The 19,621-nt window shown below is 38.9% G+C and overlaps 1 long non-coding RNA gene across 3 annotated transcripts in view; it reads left to right on the top strand.

Annotated features, from left to right (window-relative positions):
* LOC117873837 overlaps nt 1–19,595 on the top strand; it is a 40,476-nt gene extending 20,881 nt beyond the window's left edge. For all 3 annotated transcript variants that reach the window (XR_004644824.1, XR_004644823.1, XR_004644825.1), the window contains 3 exons: nt 2,589–2,687; nt 7,435–7,503; nt 16,286–19,595. This is a non-coding gene — a long non-coding RNA (uncharacterized LOC117873837). The remainder of the gene's footprint in view (nt 1–2,588; nt 2,688–7,434; nt 7,504–16,285) is intronic.
* The last annotated feature ends 26 nt before the right edge of the window (nt 19,596–19,621 follow it).

The following is a 19,621-nucleotide window of genomic DNA, read 5'->3' as shown; positions in this document are numbered from 1 at the left end:
TCTTGATAAACCTAAGTAGATATTACACTGTTTAATTCTTATAATCTTACTGTCTGTAATATGGTTAATATTTCTGCTATGTTTATATAGTTTCAGCTTTAGGGAAACCCTTTTCTGGAGTCAGAGTACAATGCTTCAATATTCCAGCTGGAAGAACCTGAATTTAAAAACAAAATCTAAATATACACTGCTGTGAACTGGGCAGGCCTAAACCAGCACTGATATCCAGATAAATGGATGTCTCCACTCAGAGAAACAAAATTAGATATGGAAACTTAAAAAAACAGACTGTAGCTAAAGCATCACTTTGAATTTTAGAACTTTAAACTGGAGGATGGGAACCCTCTGCTTGAGTTGAGCTAATTTTTCATAAGGCTGATTCAGTATTTATTTCAGAGTAGCAGCCGTGTTAGTCTGTATCCGCAAAAAGAACAGGAGTACTTGTGGCACCTTAGAGACTAACACATTTATTAGAGCATAAGCTTTCGTGGACACAACTACGAAGTGGGCTGTAGTCCACGAAAGCTTATGCTCTAATAAATGTGTTAGTCTCTAAGGTGCCACAAGTACTCCTGTTCTTTTTGCGGATACAGACTAACACGGCTGCTACTCTGAAATAAATACTGAATCAGCCTTATGAAAAATTAGCTCAACTCAAGCAGAGGGTTCCCATCCTCCAGTTTAAAGTTCTAAAATTCAAAGTGATGCTTTAGCTACAGTCTGTTTTTTTAAGTTTCCATATCTAATTTTGTTTCTCTGAGTGGAGACATCCATTTATCTGGATATCAGTGCTGGTTTAGGCCTGCCCAGTTCACAGCAGTGTATATTTAGATTTTGTTTTTAAATTCAGGTTCNAAATGGGCTGTAGTCCACGAAAGCTTATGCTCTAATAAATGTGTTAGTCTCTAAGGTGCCACAAGTACTCCTGTTCTTTTTTCAGTATTTATTGTACGTTCATTATTATGGTAGATGGATATTTTTTGCACAGCTTTAAAACAGATGACCCTCAATTAACCTTTTCCCCACATCATGGATGTTTTTAGGTTCAGCAGTTCTCTCTCTTAATTTCAAGTCCACAAATATTGTATTGATGTTTCTCAGTGAGAATTAAAAGTGATCACAACTTGGGTTAGATTTCACCAACCTCTTTAAGTACCTGTAGATCTTTCCAGTTTACAATTAACAAATGCTGTAGAGAGAGAGTCTAACCGTTACTGACAGATTGGGACTACCCAGTGTAATTCATTTCTTTACTGAGAGAAATTAATTCCAAAACATTTGTAAACAGCATGATAACTTGCAAAGTTCACCTGTATCCGCATGATCTTTCCTAGTTTCCCTTGTAATAAACTTACTTAATGCCCCAATCCTGCCTTCTGCAATTGGATCCATCTGGACATACCCTGTGCATGCATAGAGCCCCCATTGACTTACTAGAATTAATATCCTGGGACCTCTGAGATAAGATGGATGGAGCAGAAATGCACAAATTGCAAAAGAGAGAAACACTTTAAAAGATGGAATCTCTTAAGGTATATCTCCAGCATTGTAAGGCTTTACTGTTTTTCAGGGGGAGGACAGATAGAGCCATGGCTTCACGCTCTCTCAAGTGCCAGATAACAGCTGAGCTGGCATGGAGGCGGATTTAATCTGCTGTACTAGATTACTTACTCCTCTTGTCCATTCCCCTTCTTCCCCCAAAGCAAGGAGTGAACCAGGGAGGGAGTGGATAAGACAGTAAGTATTTCTTCTCTGTTCTGGTCTTACTCAAGGCAGACTGTAAACTTATGCCCTTAGCCTAAATAAATGTACAAAGTTGCGCAGGTAAAGGATTGGCTGGATTGAAGCCCCTTTGAACATTTGGTCTCTATAAGGTGTCAGAAATCAGGGCCTGCAGCAGAACGCGTCTCAAGGCAACCTAATGAGTGCAGCTGGCCTGTAGTAGGCTGTCTAACTGGCTACACTGTCTGACTTGTTGGAAGAGTCAGCAGACCAGCTCTTAAGCCCAGCTGCAGTTCAGTGGCTGCTCAAAGCATTCACCCGTGGCTGTGATCGCTTCTGCCTCACCTCACTCCAAGTAATTCAACTTTGACTCGTGGCTCTGATTCCTGACTTCTGACTCCAGCTTTGGCCTCTGACTGCTATTCCTGGCTACCGACTCCTGCTCAACCACGTAGTGTGACTGCCTACGCCCCGGTCTCTGACATCAGGAACATAAGCTTTCTGTTGGATTACATAATTTTTTTTGCCTTCTATATCTGATCTTTAGTTCTGCTTAGTGTCAGTTCTAAAACCTTGTTTTCATCTAACAGCTGTTTCTCTGACAAATTGGTATTTTTGTTGTCTTCGGTCTTCATTTCAGTGATCATATCCTTAACTCCTAACTTCATTGTGTTCATAACTTCCTATTTATTCCTTTCCATGTGTTGTTAAAATACTAGACTTTTGTCTCACCCTCCTTTCTCCAGAGCAGACAATATTAGGTTCAGTAGATTCTTCTGGGACACTATGCTAGGAACAGATAGGCTCAGGGATGCAGGAACCTAAATGAATCCTTGATTGTTTACATTTTTATCTCTTCCAAACAGCTTATGACTCCTGGAATCTTTTTCTGGTTAAACATTTCAGTAACGTTCTTGGAACCTGCTAGTGTCCCCATGCTCAATAATTTGTCTCAAGTTGGAGTTGTATCCTTTATTTTTTCCCATACAAAATTGAGTAGTGCATGTATGCACTCTGTAGGCAAACCAAGGCCTCAGTCCAGGCAGTGAGCTGCTTGTGGTTATTGCTTGTGTGTGCGCGTACATGCATGCACACAGAAAAACTCATTGCAGGATGAGGGGCTAACAATGGTTTAGAAGGGGGAGCTAGGGTGCATGAACAAATAAAAAAAAATCATGCTGCATTTTCCTAATTATTATTATTTTTTTAATAGTACATGGACATGCCCTGCTGTATGCACGTGTAACAGTAGCATGCATATATCTGGAGCATTATATATTTAAACAATATGATCTAATGGACTAAGCACTGCACTAGAAGTCACAGCTCTAGCAGTCTGCTCCTGGTTCTGACAGATTATCAGACCTGGAGCAGGTCACTTAATTCCATTTTTGCAGGTCTGAGAAACTAAGACAGAAGTTAAGATACTAGTCTCAAAATTGTTTGTGCGATGTTTTGATGCAGTAAGGCACTTTTAAGTATTTATCTGTAAACCGCCTTAAAACGTGGGTGATGAATAAGTAATACTTAATGTCAAAGGCGCTTATTCTGTCTGAGGGCTAAGCCCATAACAAGTTTGAGGCTTTAAAAAGAAGCTGCAATTTGTTATCCAAGAGCAACTATAGTCTGAAAAATTTTAAGTGATGTGAATCACTAATTTTTCATGCTTGGATACGTCAAACAGCTTGATAGATTTTTATCAAACATTCCACACCAAACAAGTCATACTTAGGCTTGAGTTTCTTGTGCTTATTTCCAGACTAAGGGAATTTTTTTTTCCAAAAGTTGAAGTGCTGGTAAATAAGGGTTTATGCTAAAAAGTGCTTTTTCAACCATAACTGCAGCATCACAGTACAGTAATTGACTCAAGTTTAAGTACTTCAGTCATTTTTTGGAAGATAATTGACTATTTGCTTTGTGTTCCATGAAGTAATTGTTAATTATGAGAACATGGAAATTCTTAAAATTGGGAAAAGCCTACTAGTAGAACATAAGATGCTTATGGTTTTATTTATTTCTCTTCTCTACTTTTCATGCTTATTTCCTAGCCCCGCACACGGTTTGCACCCTCTCCTTTCTCTATAAAGTTACCTAGTTCTAGCAGTTCTTTAAGTTTTTTCCTGCCACAGCTCTTGCCATCTCTGGGCATTTGCTTGATCACCATAATTTCCTCTAAATTGTTTTAAGATTTTAACTTCTAGTGAGAATTTTTAAATGCTGCTAAAAGAGAGGAAAAAACCTTACTGAAGTTATACAAAATTACTGAAGCCTTTGCTTTTTACCAGTTTAATTTACTGCAATACATCATTTTCAAGGCCAGCTTTGTCCTTTTAAAAATAGGTGGACAGTAACTATTGTACCATATGGTAATGTTTCTCTCTTTTTTTTAAATATTCTGTTCCTTTTGTTTTTAGTCTAATATCTACTTTGCAGATGAACTTCAAGTACAATGTTTCAGAGTTTGTTTGTGCAAAACTCTCTTAACGTCTCTCCTGATCAGTAAGTTTGAGTCTCATTTTAGTTATAGTGCATGTTTGTCTTTCTGGGTTTTAGCAACCAGACTTCTCTGAAGTTTTTGTTTGCACAAGGCTTCTGTTGCTCAGCTATTTGACTCCTTTGAAAGACGTTGGCTGTTACAACAAAGTAATTAATTGACTCCCGTTGCAGTTATATCTGTGCGATGGCAGTTATCTTTCAAATCAATGGCTGGATATAGTAGTGATCATGCTTAACTCAGGAGTTTTTTTTAGTATAGAAAGTGATTTTTTTTTTTTTTTTCAAACATTTAACATGTATATGACAAATTAAGATCTCTTGCTGCACTAATAGATGACTTTAATGTTGACTGCGTTCACTTCAATCCTGCACAAACTCAGTGTTCAATATAACTCATACTGTGTTTAGGATTGGAATAAATTACAGGTCAGGATTGAGATTTATTGAAAAGAGCTGTATGAAGATGCTTTCACTTTGCTAGATATTACAGATATCTCTTTAAGTTGATGGTGCTGTTTTATCATGAATTAATCCAGAGTATTTGAAGTAGAATAAGACGTAGGCAGATAATCCTGTATTGCTCACTTGGGCCTGCCAAATGCATATTTCCTATCTCATAAGTAAAGTCAGTGCTTCCAGATACAGACTTCAGTAATTTTCTGTTGTAGTCTAGATAGACTGCAGGTTTTTTTCTTTACGTGGGGGAAAAGTGTCACCATTAAGCAATACTACATTTTTTTCCCCCCTCTTAACTCCTATCACAATGTTCACAAAACTCAGCAACAAAGACACAATTTAGCTTTCATGATGGTATTAGAATAGTGTCCCTACTTGTGATGTTATTGATCTTACAGGTCAACAGTCTCAAAATGGTAGAGCATAGCCACTGATGAAAGTTAGAACATGCTGCCTACTCATATTCAAAAAATAGAGCTGTTGTGGGGTAAGAAAAAAGTAAACGTGTGTCCAGCCTGAATTTTCACAAAGCTTTATATAACACTTACATATCATACTGGCGTGTAACTTTACTCAAAGACAGACAGTTCAGTTTGTTCCAAACACCATGCCATTGATTTTTTTTTTAAGTCAAACTCTCCCTTGAGATTGACCATTTTTTAATATGCTCCATAAATATTTTTAGTTGATGTTGAGTTTGATAAAATTGGCTGGTTATGTAATGGGGGGAGACTGTCATGTTCAGGAATGATGACTGAAAGGAACTTGTTTGTGGTGGCTGTTTTGAGATTTATCTTTGTGAGCTAAAAGAAAAAAGGTATGGGGGTGGAGAAATGGCCCTCTTCTGATAGATGACATTGTAATAACCTTCATTTGTTTCTTGAGAAATCAGTGTTACAGTAGAACATTGTAATAAATGGTTCACTGCAACTTAATGCTCAGCAGCCTAATTAGTCAAATACCATGTGCTTACCTCTGCATGAAATAACCCATTTCTTTCCAGTTTAAAATTGGAACTTTCGATTCTGGAGCAACCGAAGGAGCTTTTTGTTGTAAATGACCACTGGCTTTTTTTAACTCAAAAACAATGAAGGTCAACATGGTATCCATAGAGACTGCATGTAGTTTCCTCATTAATCCTGGTTTACCCCTGAAACAGCTAGAGTCATGTACTACTAAAATACTAATTCTCAATTTCAGACGGAGAGCTGTTTATGTAAACTGAATGTGGTTGGGTTTCAGTAACTGAGAGACCTTAAATGTGTCAGATACAAAGAATCTGAATGTGCAGAGGATGGGTGCTTATGCTTATTTGGTAGGTGCTTATGCTTAGAGCCCTGTGTTTTTTTGCAAATGCAAAATAATACGAAGTAAAACACAAAATGATTAAAATACACAACAAAAAACTCATCTCACAATGACTGCTCCTGTCCTGCGGGGCTGGGCCCAGCTCCCTGCTACAGGCATTTAAATCCTCTGCACAGGGTTGCAGCACTGCTTGGGTTTGTCCTGGCTGCTCTACTGTCACAATGGGATGGGGGAAGTGAGTGAGTGGTGCTGCAACCCTGTGTGGGACAGGAGTCACTGCTGAGAGATGCGTGTGGGATGGGCTTGCTCTGTCCCCCTTCCCTCCCCTCGTCACAGCACCTCTTTTCCCCTTGGGGGGCAACGATGAATGGAGGAAACCAAATATTTTATTCCCAAAAAATAAAGTGAAAAATTATGAAGAGAATTTCACGGGGCTGTACTTACGCTCCTTTTTTAGTTTGTATTTTGCTTGTCGGATTGTAGATCTATTTAGCTGTGTGACTGTCAATCATGCAGAATGAATATATGCCAGGCTTGTAAAATACTTTTCTTCAAAATTGTCTTCAGCAGGAGTATGTAATGTGAAGTATCTGAATTGGTTTTTATTGAGCACTGCTTCTAAAAGGGAAAACGTGATTCTAGACTAAATGCTAGACTTCATTTCGTAGTTCAGCATTAATAGATGGTAGGGCCCAATCACACTCACAAGTAAATGGCAAAACTCCCATTGAGTTTTACTGACTGCAGGATCTGGCCTGTCAGTCCTGATTCAACAATAGGTTGTGCATAGAAGGACTCCTGCACCAGCATGGAGCCCCATGGAAGTGCATTGGGCTCTGTGTGGGCACAGGAGTCTGCTTAGGTGCAATGCGTTGCAGGTGTCCGGCCTTAGTGACGAAGTAAAAATAGCACCTCCTTATTCAGTATAACTGCTCCCCATGTCCATTGTTTTTTATTTGCTTTGAAAACAGAATTGAATTTATACTCCTTCTAGTACTGGGGAATTCTTAAAGCTATGTCAGTTGGATTCAACACCCCATATCAACATTGTGCAGTCAAAGCTTAACTGAAAATCTTGATTTTACAGGTGGAGATGTAAAAAGTAAAAGGACCACTTGACCTTTCAAATCCCAGTTTCAGTTTGCAGGACAAGCAAATGGAAAAAGTCTTGACTTAAACCGAGCTGGATGCTGAGGTTAAATAATACCAAAAGCATGTCCTTTTTTGATAATGCTCTTCTTAATACAGCCACAATTTAAGTTTTCAGTTCTATCACTTTTTTTCTTAATGTGATTAGGAAAATAGTGCAAGTGTTTAAAGGAAGTTGCATTCTTTGGAGAGCTCTGGGGAATGAAGGAATCATGAAGTGAACACTTTAAAGTACACTTTAAAAATACTTGTGAACTAAAGAATTTTTAAATTGCAGATTTTGCTCCATAACTTAAATTTCAGATGTTTATTTTTGATGATTGTGATCAACAGCTGTGCTTTCTCTGCCTACATGAGCTTTCAGCAAATGAGGTGAAGTATGAGGTTGTAATTGGTGGAGCAATAAATCAGTACGGATGCCATGCAATGCCATTTTATAAACTATCTATTTTTTCTTTTGAAGGTGATTCCCATTGTTGTGTACTATTATACAGTATAATACCGTATTGTAGTCTGTTGTTGTAAACATCCCCGACTGGAAGCTGTAAGAGAAATTCTAGCTTTCAGTCAGATGTTTGCTGCATCCGGCTATTCATGGACAACATCAGAAGGAAAAGATTAGTTATAAATGTATGTAATGTTAAAACTAATTTATATATGATTGTGACTTTTGTCAGAATACATGGAGGAAAGAACATAAATCCTAGAAACAGTCTGTATTTTTAATTTTTTTAAAGTGGCTTTTACTATAAAGAATAAAAGTGGCATTTATATTTTGAAAAATGTAGAAATTGCTGTCTGTCCCAGAGGCTGTTTTAGTAATGTCCACTACCCACCCCAAACATAAGATAAATGTTGTCTTTGGCAAGTGCAGTGAATGTCTGAGTTCCTGCTCTTTTAAGCTTCCATGAAGCCTGTTTGCCACCATGTCTGCCAGTTTGCATGAAAAAATCCTAAAATGTGAAGTCCCTGGTTCTTAAAAAAAGGGGGGGGGAACCTTACCCCTCTCCAGCATCTTTATGCTGGTTAAAATGGCCAAAATGATACAAAGGGGTCCTAAAAGCCCTGATTCTGATGGAGAGAATTCTCTTGGTTCAGGCACTGTACACTTTCTGGAGAATCCAGTTTGAACTAGTATATGCAGGCCTCTCCAGGTGGTGGTACTTCTCCGGGGTGTTACAAGCTGAGTGAATTTGCTAATCAGCCCTCACTGTTTCCAGTTCTGGAGGCTCTGTGGTCACCTTATCCTATGGAATTGTATACAGTCCCTGGCCCACAATGATACATAAACTTAATACAGTTAAAGATATTGCAGGAAATTGCCATCTCTGTCACAGAGGTGGTCATTTGCAAAATTCCTAAAAAAAAAAAAAAAAAAAGGAGGAGACCAGCTTCTTTGTAATAACTAGATAGAGATGACACTCCTATCCATATCTGGAAAAGTGTTTTGCATTATCAGTTTGAATACACGAAAACTGCTGTTGACAAAGTAGGGAAGAGTAAGCTGGATTTTGGTCTGATAGTTGGTGTTCAGACCATTTTTTCACCTTGAGAAGCTTAAGAGCACCAGCAGAAGATGATGTCTTTTTAACTTTGTTGATTTTATGAAAGTGTTTGATAGTGTCACATGGAAGCCTTTTGGAAGATCCTGAGACATGGAATTCCAGCAAAGATTTTTAATTTGATGAAAGCTTTGTATGAAGAGTCTACTTGCTCCATCAGGAGAGAGTGGAGACACAATGATTTAAGATAGTTACTGGCATAAGACCAAGGTGGATGCTATCCCCACTTCTCCATTGTCATAGACTTTGTGATGAGAAGAGCAATGGCTGCTGCCGAGCACTCTGGTATTGTTTGGGCAAGAGAGAAGCTGGGAGGCTTGGGTTTCTGCAGATGACATAGTCGTACTACATACCAACTTGGATGGAATGAGAAGACTCTGAGTATAAAAGCAGAAGCTGCTGAAGTGGGACTTTGTATCAGTACATGGAAGACCAAGACCATGGAAACAGAAGAGAATGGTGTCAATGCTGGTGAACGTGTGATTGATGGAGAAGAGTACAAAGGAGCTGATGACTTTATTGTACTTCCAAGATCAATATGTGCTAATGGCCAAAGAAGTGAAGGCTAGGATTGGTAAAACCAGTGGATCATTTTCCAATTTTTCAAGCATCTGGAAGAGTAAAAAGCTACATCTGCACACTAAAGATTGTACAGCTGTTGTCCTGCCACCACTTTAATATGCATTGGAGGCATGGAATACAACAAGAAGCTCAATGCATTACACCATCGTTGTTTAAGAACCACCTGGGGAATTCATTGGAGTGATCGTGTAAACAACGTAGAAGTGTCATTTGCATGGGTCAGCAGGCTGCGGACTCAATAATTAGATGGCTGTGGTGCTTTGGCAGTGTTATCAGGCTACCAGATTGCAGAAACACAAGAGATTCCACCTGGAGGAAAGAAGGCGTGAACACAAAAATGACCTAGCTTAGGATAAGCGAAAGGATGCTGCTGTCAAGGAGATAGCTTACTATGGGGCAAGCATCTTGCTCTGTCTGGATAGTCAGCAGTAGAGGAAAAAATAGGTTGCCTCATATGCCACTAAGCACAGTAGATTCTAAGTAAGTCGAGGTGAAAGGTAGAACGTCTTACATGACATGTATTTTGATATTAGAGAGACCAGGTGAATGAGGTAATCAATATTTAAAAGTAAAGAACTCTCCTTTAAGCTTTTCCAAGCTTCCAGGTACATCAGCAAAAATCAGGAATCATTAAAATAACAATTTCAACAAACTCAGCTGGCCATCTATAAAAACTACTTTCCCACCTCTCCCATGGCTCTGGAGAAGGAGGTAGTATTTTGGGTTCCTGGGTGATTCTCTCCTTTTTCTTCCATTTACTTATGTGGATTCCTGACTTGAAAGGTTGGGAGGTGGGAGGGTCCTAAGTGTCTGAATCTGTTACCTGATTCTGGTACTTCTGCTTTTGTACTAGAACAATTTTTTGGCTAAACTTCTTCTTTAGCTCCCTGACCTTTTTTCACCGAGATTTGCCCTCTTTTGCTGCTAGCAAATGATATATATTTTATTTCCTGACACTTAAGAGCAGATCATTCATTCCAGTTTCTCTCATTTTTAATATTATGAGAGCATCACTTTCCCTCCCCTCAGCCTCTTTAGGTGTTCATAATAGATCTCAGACCTGCTTAATGTCTTTAGACTCTGTCAGTATTACAGAGCTTGTATGATATTTTTTAGTCACTATAATAAAATTCATAATGGTTTATTCATTGGAGCAAGGCCTGTTGGGATCTCGTTTAGCAGTGTTGGGAAATCCAGATTGCAGGCATTGGAAAATTCATGATTTGCTAAAATGCACTGAGTGATTAGATGTAGTAGACTGTCACATGGTTTTATTTCATTTCTCTTAGTTACTCACAGGTCTCTTGTATCTAGCCATTGGCATGAAACATGAACAATCTAATGAGTATACTAAATTGTTATTGATTAAATAGGCTTATTCATAGTACTTAATGTTTATTCAGAGCTTTACATCTTCAAAGTATTGTGCAAACATAATTAATGAACTTCATTGTAATGATTTATTTAAATGAATAGGATCTGTCCAGCTTGGTAGTTTATATGGATATATTGAAAAATCTTTTGAAGTAATTCGAGTCTGGGTTTAAGAAAAATAAATAAAGGACACAGTGGTAAGGTGGGCAATCGACTCCTTAGTTTGTTTTGTCCCTGAGTATTAAGAGATTCAGAACAGTCAGTTACTTAATTTTTCTATAATATTTGGGCTTACTGAGGTGAGTTGAAGGCAGGGTCAGCCTTACTCTGAAACTACGCATTTTCTCTTAAGAGCCTTCCTCATTTTTTATTTTTCTCTTGAACAAATATTCTGTGGCCAATGGCATCTTAGTCTTTCCAAATTTGAGGGGTTAATGGTATTTTTGGTAATTTTAGTTGATATGACACTTGTTTAAAGTAACTTTGTGAAATGTTTCTATGCATTAACAAATTTCATTGCAGCAAATACATCATACATGAAACAATAGTAAAGAATAAAATTATCAGACACATAGAAGAACATAAATTGGGCAAAAGTCAACATGGTTTCTCTAAAGGGAAATTAGTAAGACAATCTATTAGAGTTCTTTGAAGGGGTCAAAAAACATGTGGACAAGGGGGATCCAGTGGACGTAGTGTACTTAGATTTCCAGAAAGTCTTTGACAAGGTCCCTCACCAAAGGTCGTACATAAATTAAGTTGTCATGGGATAAAAGGGAAGGTCCTTTAATGGATTGAGAACTGGTTAAAAGACAGGGAACAAAGGGTAGGAATTAATGGTAAATTCTCAGAATGGAGAGGGGTAACTAGTGGTGTTCCCCAAGGGTCAGTCCTAGGACCAATCCTATTCAACTTATTCATAAATGATCTGGAGAAAGGGGTAAGCAGTGAGGTGACAAAGTTTGCAGATGATACTAAACTGCTCAAGATAGTTAAGAAGTTTGTGAAGAACTTCAAAAAGATCTCACAAAACTAAGTGATTGGGCAACAAAATGGCAAATGAAATTTAATGTGGATAAATGTACAGTAATGCACATTGGAAAAAATAACCCCAACTATACATAAAATATGATGGGGGGCTAATTTAGCTACAACAAATCAGGAAAAAGATCTTGGAATCATCGTGAATAGTTCTTTGAAGATGTCCACGCAGTGTGCAGAGGCGGTCAAAAAAGCAAACAGGATGTTAGGAATCATTAAAAAGGGGATAGAGAATAAGATGGAGAATATATTATTGCCCTTATATAAATTGATGGTACGCCCACATTTTGAATACTGCATACAGATGTGGTCTCCTCATCTCAAAAAAGATATACTGGCACTAGAAAAGGTTCAGAGAAGGGCAACTAAAATGATTAGGGGGTTGGAGAGGGTCCCATATGAGGAGAGATTAAAGAGGCTAGGACTTTTCAGCTTGGAAAAGAGGAGACTAAGGGGGGATATGATAGAGGTATATAAAATCATGAGTGATGTAGAGAAAGTAGATAAGGAAAAGTTATTTACTTATTCCCATAATACAAGAACTAGAGGTCACCAAATGAAATTAATAGGCAGCAGGTTAAAAACAAATAAAAGGAAGTTGTTCTTCACGCAGCGCACAGTCAACCTGTGGAACTCCTTTTTGGGGAGGTTGTGAAGGCTAGGACTATAACAGTGTTTAAAAGAGAACTGGATAAATGCATGGAGGTTAAGTCCATTAATGGCTATTAGCCATGATGGGTAAGGAATGGTGTCCCTAGCCTCTGTTTGTCAGAGGGTGGAGATGGATGGCAGGAGAGAGATCACTTGATCATTACCTGTTAGGTTCACTCCCTCTGGGGCACCTGGCATTGGCCACTGTCGGTAGACAGGCTACTGGGCTAGATGGACCTTTGGTCTGACCCAGTATGGCCATTCTTATGTTCTTTTACAAAACACATTGAAAACAAGCTATCAGTCTTTAAGTACTTTTTAACTATAAAATATTTTTAATATACTCTAACAAGTTTGGCCTGAAAAATTTCACGTTAAAGATGCACTGTGCCATATAAAGCATCAAAATCTGGTGTTTGGTCTTGTGAAGAACATTTAAAATACAAAATAATTTGTTTCCCCATTTGTTACTATTCTAAACAGTTGGAAAAATACGGGTAACTGGAAATGCTGACAGGCCTCTCACTAGAGCACTGTTACTATGGATTTGGATAAGGGCAATATTTTTAACAACTGTACTACGAAACACGTTTCCAGGGAGATTAGAGACCCCCAAACTCTGACTGTGTTGATCTGTGGCGAGGGGCCAAGCACTAGAAAGCTATGGGGCTTGAGAGGATGGAGGACCTTGAGCAAGCTGAGGCTCAGGTGAGTGATATGGCTGGCCTGTGGTCCCAGTATGTTTGATTACTTGCTTTGCTGACTGGATCTTGTTAGAATTTTGTGTGTGACCACAGCATATATGCAAGCAGTAATCTGTAACTGCCTAATGTATAGTGTGCACTAAATTCAAGTAAGAGCTAGGGGAAGAGGCAAATCAATAATAGTACAGCATTCCAGTGCAGAAACAGCTGGCCCAACTGTTAATTCTAGACTGTTGCGATGCACTCTCCATGGGGATACTTTTTAAAACCATTTGAAAACTTAAGCTGGTGTGGAATGCAGTGGCTTGCTCACTGAGTGGGGCATCTCACTGGAAGCATATGACGTCCAGTGCTCCAGGATCTGCACTGGTTGCTAGTTGGTCTTCAGGTGGAGTTGGAGTTGTTGGTTATGACCTGTAAAGCCTTACATGGCCTGGGATCAGCCTATCTAAGGGCTGGTCTACACGGGGGGGGGGATCGATCTAAGATACGCAATTTCAGCTACGCGAATAGCGTAGCTGAAGTCGAAGTATCATAGATCGAATTACCTGGGGTCCATACGGTGTGGGATTGACGGCCACGGCTCCCCCGTCGACTGCGCTACCGCTGCTCGCTCTGGTGGAGTTCCGGAGTCGACGGTGAGCGCGTTTGGGGATCGATATATCGCGTCTTAACGAGACGCGATATAGCGATCTCGGATAAATTGATTGCTACCTGCCGATACGGCGAGTAGTGAAGACGTACCCTAAGGGATTACCGCTCTCCGTGTGCTATACTGCCACTGCAGGAGTCAGCAAGGGTGCTTAAGCCGGATTCCCCCTTGTTTATAAAATAGAGGGGGTGGCTCACAGACTGTTCTCTAGGTCTGTGCAGCTTGCTCCTCTCTTCTCGTCCTCCTAATCAGAAATAGCCAAACTTTGGTGTCTTACTGGGCACGCTACAAAAGACACCTGTTTGAGAGAGGGTTTGGAGAAGTCTGAGGGTATGCTTCATGGATAGTGAAAGAAGTAGCTGGCTGGCTGAGTTGCTGTGGAACTGGTTGTTTTAATGCTGCTGAGACTTGATTTTATTGTATATAGTGTATATTTAACTGCTAAGGAACCTAGAACCTTGGATTGGGATGTCTATTTTCAGTCTAAAATAAATCATGTGCTGAAAGAGTAGTGACGTCAGTGCTCTCAGTTCCCATCCCCACATGGACTTGTCAGTTTCTCATTGCTGGACAGCTGAAACAGGGAGGAAGAAAACTACACAGGGTGTAGGGGGGAGAAAAGGAAGAATTGCATCAAAAAGGGAGATGTAATGAATGCGAGACCACTAATAGCAGAAGGAAATAAATTGGAATGAAGGAACAAGAGACATGACGAACACAGCAAGTTAATTTTTTATTAAATTTGGACACTACAATGTGACAAATACAAATTGATTCTATAGTGACAATGTTCTCTTGTGTAGTCCATAAAATTCTTTTAGAATTCCCTTCAGTTTACCAAAACTGCTTATGTATGTACCTTGAAAGCTTGCATCACAACAGAAGTTGGTCCAATAAAATGGATTCTCACCCACATTGTCTCTCTACTATGATGAGTCTGACATGGCTACCACAACACTGTGTATGTACATACCTGACAGAACAATTCTGATAAATTGAGTGAGGTTATGGGAGAACCTTGAGTTGCCCATAAAATGCTACCTAGGCCATTTCCAGGCCTGAGAGAGGGGGATTGTAATGTGGCAAAGAGGTCTGTCAGTTGGGACATAGAGTTAACTAGGCAGGTGCAGCTGAGCCAATTGTACCCCTTTTTGAGAGCTTTCATTCATTGTGGTCCCATAATTTTTCTATTTTTCTCACAAATATGGCATCCCCTTGTTTCAATTTTTGAAAACTAACTATATCAGAAATAATCATAAAACTGAGATTATAGAAAGCTATTGGGTATCTGTATGCTGATCGAGCTCAAAGGAACCTTGCTAGGTAAGTGTGGCAAGAGCATTCATCCCCAAGAGTTGTGAGGATCGCTTCTCCATTTCATGCTTGGACCCCTGTAGTCCACTGTGTGTGTATGACTTAACATCCAGATGTCAAACGTGCTTTCTAATTTCTTAAGGAGTAATAACCCTATTGGATGTGTATTCTGCGTTCCTTCAAGATGTAGTTGACTTAATGTACTGAAGTATGTGCATCCAAAAGTGCAGTAGTGTAGCTTGACTGCCAATGTAGTATTCATATTGTTACTGATTTTTAGTTCATGTAAACATCCTACACTCAGCTATAAAACATGGAACGGCTGGGAGGTGGATGTTTACTTCAACTGACTTGGAAAGGCAGCCTTCCTGAATAATCAAGTAACCTATTGGCAAGAAGAGACTATGCAGTGGTTTGATTCAATAATATTCAAATAAGTTCTTCTAAAATAATGAAACCCATAAAAGTATTTGTCATATAAAAGCCTTAGTATTGCAACTCAAATGTTATCTGCCTATATGGTTTGACATATACTAGTCAATTTTTTGGCAATAATTGCTGTTGTTTTGATTTTTTTTGTTTTTTTAAAAAACCATGCAAATAAAATTGAAGAAATCTGCCTCTATTGTGTTTGGAAAATAGTTGTAACTGAATGTAGTTATTATAAAGTAGATGAATAGAGGTTTAAGTAACTTAAAATATTGCCATTGTTGTGCATCTGGCCTGTGGGAGTATTCCTGTACTGTCTCTCTGAATTATTTATATACCTCTTATTTATTTATTAAATACTTAGTGTCTAAAGACTACAGCGAGGGTGGGTTCTGTTTGCACTGTTCAGAACCAAAAATGATGGTTCCTATCCCAAAGAGCTTACAGTCTGAGAAGAGAGAGCAAGACAAATAAGTGAGCTGGGAGTAGGGGAGACAGGTAACAAGTCTGATAGGGTGTGTGCAGTTCTGGGCCAGTTAGTAGTAGTATTCACAACTTGCCACTTACCCAATCATTGTCAGTTTCAAATATACAAGAAAAATGCAAATGAAAAAAGAATCTATTAGCTGTGATGAATTATTCAGATGTAACACATCCTTGTCAGCCTTTCCCCTCCCCACCCCCTTCCATAGAAACCTACATTTGATGGCAGTCAGTGAAATGTCTTGGGGTTTGAAAGGAAAGAGCAAGTGACTTCAGTTTTTTAAAATACAGGTTGTCCTTGGACTAACGACACAATTTATTCCTCAGAATTGCGTTGTAAGTCGAAACTGCTTTTTCCATAGGAATCAATGGTATGAAAGGGGGATTGGTTCCTGAACCAAGGTTTGATGCACTATTTTCACCACAATAACCCAGTTTTTGGTATTAAATGAATTATAGATGATTAATGTTGCAACATCAATGTATTTACTGTACACTGTATTTTGTAAACAGCATTCAAATAAACTTAAACTCGCATATGCTGCTCAGAATACTAGCAACACAGGCTCAGAAAGCCAGTGAGAACGGCACAGATGCTGAGCTTCAGCCAATCAGGGTTCAAGTTTTCTGATTGCTGAGCCTGGGCTCAGCCAATCAAAAGTGGCAACCCTAATTGGCAACATGCTAACCTGCTGCCTCAAAGCCAATCAGAAGCGACCCCTTACAGCTCCATACCAGTACAACACAACCAGGAAGTTATTTCAAGCAAACTTTATGCAAATCGAGCGTCGTGAGGGCGAAAGGGGCAGTCAATTTAAAAGCTTCAGAAATGGCATCCGACGTAAGTTGGGTGTTGTAAGTCTGAGGACTCCCTGTAATTAATACTTGGCATCATGGCAAGCCTTTTGGAAACGGATGACGGTTACTAAAAGCTGATTTGAAATATAGTTTCATAATTCAGCAGTGGGAGAATGAGAGCAAGATGTAACAAGAAGGAAAAAAATTAATAGGTATAAAATATTTTGAAGATGTTCAGACTGAAGGGGTGGGGCTGTTCTAATGTATAGGTAATTTTTTCCTAAAATGACACACGCAATACTAACATTTAAAACTTACATGCCACTAATATAGTGGTTCCTGTACTGTACACAAATACTTTGTGCAAGGATCACTGTTACATCTTTAGAAAGCTGTTAGGAGCCACCAACAACTTGTCACCCTAACAAACTTTCCACTATTTTATTTACTTGTTTATCCATACACAAGTCACACAGATATTGTGTAACATACCTTTATTGCTGAGGTATACGTTATCTCAGGGGACAGAGCATTAATTTAACTTTAATTTTAAAACCTCCATCTTTTAGGAAAGATCCATGACTAGGGCTCGTAGGTGCTACGGTGCTACAAATAAATTAACAGGAAGGTTTTATACATAACACTTTTCTTCCACCAGTATGAACCAGAAATAAGCAGGGCTACACAACAGGAAGAAAATGTAAAGAGAAGTTTATCTGATTCTTCTTGGAACGATATACACACTTTGAAGAGTCATAGTAAACACTTGCATTTGTTTAGAGTCTCATAATCTCCAATTAGCTTCCAAACTGGTTTGTTTAAAAAAAAAAAAAAAAATTCAGAAAAGCCTTTGTACAGATTTGCTGAGAACACTTGAATGCATTTTGTGCATGGGTTCACTCTGTGCGTGTGTAAAATAAACTCTATAACAAATACCTTATTTAATGTATAAATTCTGGCTTTTCCATAGTTTATATTTGAATTAAGTGTGTGCATTGACTACAGAAAACAAAGCAAACAAGTTTTCTAAATATATGGTAAACTAGTGAAATATCAAGAAGGCATATGAACTTCTTTGTTTGATGTCATGTTTGTTGTTTTAGCACATAGGACCCCCAGTCATGGACCAGAACCCCCTTGTGCTTAGCACTTTACAGGCAGAACAAAAAGACAGTCCCTGCCCCCAGAGAGTTTGCTTGTGTTACCAAGAAGTGAACAGTTTTCCTTTGCCTATATAGAATCATAGAAATGCAGGTCTTCCAGGGACGTCAAGTAGTCATCTAGTTCAGACCCCTCCTTCCCTCTACACTGATCTAGGATTAAGTATACCTAGACCTCATATATGTACTATGCATATATTGTGAACTAGTTTTCTTACATACAAGTCATAAAAGCTGTCTTATGCCATTAAGTTAAAAAAGAGACTTTAATTCATTACAAATTTTCCTTCCCGAAGCATAACTACATACTTAGATTAGATGTGTATATCTAAAAATCTATGGAAATAAATATTGTCATTTTTGAGCAAGCTAGTGTCTCTAGCTTGTTTCTCCCTTTCTGCTACCATCTGTTTAAAAGAGCTGCCCTTATGGTAGCTCTCACAGTGTCAGAGATGACACTATTTTGCTGAGTTGCTAATGTATCTTTGGCACCCCCAATTTGTTCCTGTCTTCAAAATGTCCTCCAAAGGCTGCAACACTCTGCAAACTCCAGCGAATGGGCTGGGTGATACAAGAGGTATTGGGATTGCTTATGCCTATCACATTGTTCCTTTGCTGGTTCTACAGAGATGCCTGCTCTTGAAACCTTGCTATCAAGACTCGTGCTCTGTTTCAGTTGTATATGAGCGGATGCTGTCACTACACGCTCACCGTCCTGGGTGCTTGTTGGCTTTGTTACCCAGCCAAGGAACTGTCATGACTCTTGGTGTGTTTTGGTTTTGATGGGCTATTTCAAAACTGTTACAAGGGTGTTAAATTGTGGTTTTGCCACTAACAGAATTCCTGTGTTAGCACTTAAATGTGGGGTGGGGGGAGTGATACTTTTCAGTAAATATTTGGCGATCACATTAATTTCACAATATTTGCTTCACAAGTCTTTAATTGTGCTTTTCATAGCACTTTAATTGAAAAAAATTTCTAATAGGTCTGAAGGGGCTTAAACTGCTGCATTTACAGGCAGTCCAGGGTCACAAAAGGTACTGGAGAGGGAGATATGCTTATTCAGAGCAGCATTGTTAAGTCTGTTGTCTAAGGTTCTGATTTAAAAAAAAAAAAATCCTTATTCAGAGCAGCACATAAGTGCCATTGACTTAAGTGGTACTTAAGTACATGTTCAAGTGCTGTCCTTGAATAGGGATCATTTCCTGAGTTAGGATCCTTAGACAATAAGCAGCAATTAACTTGAAAATGTAATTAAAGTGATGCTGTTTTGTTGTCAAGAAACCCCTGTTGGGTTGGCAGTAAGGTAAGGGGATGAGCCACTTGATAAATGACCAGAACCAGGTGTCTGAGGCCGTGCGACCTTTTTAGTGGCAGGCTAAACATGTTCTCTAATGTGTTTGGGGGAGAAGAAGATTTAATGGGAAAATGGGCACTGCCTCTGACGATGTTCTCACTTCGCTGTTTTTGCTAGCATTTCAAATCTAAAGGTACTCTGAATTGTAAACTTTGTCGCTGCTCTCCCTGCCAAAAACCCTGTTTTGAGTATAATAAAATAATCTAAGAATACAGTATTTGTTGTCTCATTCACCCACCCCTTCATCCAGATTTTTTTTAAAACCACTTTTCACATTTACTGGCAGATGTTTGTTCTACTTGCTTTCAATGGTGTACTTTAAAACTTAAATAATAAAGGATCAAAATCTGGATTTGTCCATGCATTCTCCATTGATTTGTGTG

This window comes from Trachemys scripta, chromosome 2, assembly GCF_013100865.1.
Source record: "Trachemys scripta elegans isolate TJP31775 chromosome 2, CAS_Tse_1.0, whole genome shotgun sequence".
NCBI classification, from domain to species: domain Eukaryota; kingdom Metazoa; phylum Chordata; order Testudines; family Emydidae; genus Trachemys; species Trachemys scripta.
This window is presented reverse-complemented; position numbering and strand designations above follow the sequence as displayed.